The 2670-nt window shown below is 37.7% G+C and overlaps 1 pseudogene; it reads right to left on the bottom strand.

Moving 5' to 3' along the window:
- Nucleotides 1-201: 201 nt before the first annotated feature.
- LOC107763264 (senescence-specific cysteine protease SAG39-like) lies at nucleotides 202-1475 on the bottom strand (annotated as a pseudogene).
- Between the last annotated feature and the right edge of the window lie 1195 nt (nucleotides 1476-2670).

The following is a 2670-nucleotide window of genomic DNA, read 5'->3' as shown; positions in this document are numbered from 1 at the left end:
GCTGTGTGTGTTATTCTGATAATATTTAAATATTCTTAAGCCAAATTTTTCCTCTATGTTTGCCTTTTGTTTTCTTTTACAGATCAAGCTACATATTTGAATAATACTTTAAAATAAATGTTCTACCATTTCATACGAAAGAAAATAACTTGGAATAAAGAGCCTAATAAAGAGAATGTTAAAAGGCAACTATAACTTCGATGACCAATAATTTACATACAAGCATTTTTTAGCACTTAAAATGTACGAACTGCGAATCTATAACTTAAATAGACTCTAGATACACACACATAAATTATATGATAAGAGTGCATATCATTAATCTTTACAGAATAATCAACAGCAAATGCCCCCTAAACTTCAGGCTGTTAGATAAGAAGGTTGCATAGCAATTCCACAAAGTCGTCCTTCCTCAGCATCAACGTCTCTTTGCATTCTTATGTATCCATTTTCCCCCCAACTTGTTCCCCATGAATTTTTCACTAACCAATATTTAGTACCATCACTAGTCTTTCCATAACCAATTGCAATAACACCATGATCTAACTCAGTTTCACATTCTCCAGTAAAAATACCGCTTGAATAGAACTGAAAATCTGATCCGCTAGCATCAATGGCAACGGATATTGGTTGGTTGGCAACTGCTTTTAGCAAAGCGGATTCACTATTGGCTGGAACATCTTCGTAACCTGTGATCTTAGCTGCATGATTGGACTCTTTGCCAGTTTTGCAAGTACCATCAGTTCCCTCATATGGATAATTTGATTCAGCAGTAAGCCCATGGTTCCTGATTATGAACTTAAAAGCATCATCCATAAGACCTCCTTCACATCCCATATCTGAACTTGTGTCACAATCCACCAATTCTTGTTCTGATAAAGAAATTAACTTACTGGTCTTGATCTTGTTTATTCCTTCTGTAGCAGCAAAGCAGAAAATGCCCAACAACATCCTACATACATTATTACGTTATAAGATATTATTAATGCACATTCATTAAAAGGATTTAATTTTATACCTAACTTGGCCCTTGGTCCTTAATTCCAGTAACAGCACCTTTCGTTCTCCAGTCCATAGTAGCTGGAGCAGTCACATTTGCATACTTGAATGATGTGCTTTTTGACGATTGTTGATGAGAAGATATTTTGTACCCGTTGCGACTGGCTCCGAATTCTTCATTGCTCAAATCAGCAAATTCATTAATGCCTTGTTGACAAATTCAATGTACTCAACATTATCCTTGAATCTTTTAGCCTTCTCTGCATCATCTTTGTAAACCTGTCCAAAGCGACCCATCCACTGTTGGTGTTTCTGGACAATGGAAGCTTCATATAAGTCTCGAGATGTGGCTAGAGAAGCAAACATTCCCAAGACTAGCAGAGCTCCAAAAGCAACCTTCCAATTGCATGTCAAGCTAGCCATTTTTCACTTACCTGATAAGTAATATATTTCTTTTGATTGTAATATCTTTGTATTTGAATGTTGTGGATGAGATATTACTTAGAGGGAGCAATGAATTTATACTACTGATCAGTCGTGGTTCTAATTTTCAATTGAATTCATTGGAAATCCCGGCAAGTTTAAACGATTATGAATTTGTGACAATGATCAGTCTACGTAAACGTTGCTCCGCTATATAATCCAATAAAACGTTCTGATAAGTTTGTTTACCATAATCTTGGAACTTTAGGCACCAAGGAAGCTGCTGCTTTGCAAACTAAATTACTTCTGTTTTGGCCTTTAATGTTTCTAAGAGAAGGGGGAAACAAAAAAGAAGGCAATCACAGCAGTTTGCCCATTAAGCTACGTAAAGAACAATATTTTCACTAATGATATATCTCATCTCTATTCTATTGTTTCAGGTAAATCAAACAAAATATGCGAAAGTAACACTCTGCTTACGGTCTGTTCCTAACTATGTAGAAATAATCATTTCCACATACCGCATGTATCTAATAGGAAAGCCAAAAAAATAGCCCAACCACCAATCTAGTTTGGTGTCACATGGATGATTTATGTCACTCAAATTCTGCCCAAGGTTCACCTCCATGCGGCAGTCAAGCCCAGCCTTGACTTCAGCCTTTCCAACATTTAGTTTTATTTTAGGGACGTTTTGAATTTAGAAAGATTTAGGCAGCAAAAACAATAAATAAAGGCACACACGATATACAAAAATTTCTTCCCAACTCGTATTAATATGTGAAGACAATAGCCAACCCTATGGTCAAGACAAAGAATTCCCTAATTCCCTTCCCCAAGACGGTTTTCCCACCCTTAGGAAATGAGTTAGACGATTTTGGCTTAACAAAATGCACAAAAGCTAAGTTCTGCCCATTTGGGACAGCTTATGCACATATTTATAGTGTTGCTGCCCAATTACACTTGGCAAGATTTAGACAAGTTTACAAGCCCCAACTGATGGGAAAACATGCTAAAAACGTGTAGTACTAAGTCACAAAGTCAGCCATGATCTAAAAACGTGCCCATGATCAGCCATGCTTGAAATGGGCAGTTGTAACCGCTCAACCACCCTGTCATGTGCACTGCATGTGTTTGATTTGGCCAATTCCTGCATGCCCAAGGCTGGCATTGCGCCCAGCCTTTGCCCTTTGACATTGCTCCGCCCCAATGCCATGATCATAGCTTGCGGCCCACTGACTTGACCGCACA

The sequence above is a fragment of the Nicotiana tabacum genome, chromosome 16 (assembly GCF_000715075.1).
Source record: "Nicotiana tabacum cultivar K326 chromosome 16, ASM71507v2, whole genome shotgun sequence".
Lineage (NCBI taxonomy): Eukaryota > Viridiplantae > Streptophyta > Magnoliopsida > Solanales > Solanaceae > Nicotiana > Nicotiana tabacum.
This window is presented reverse-complemented; position numbering and strand designations above follow the sequence as displayed.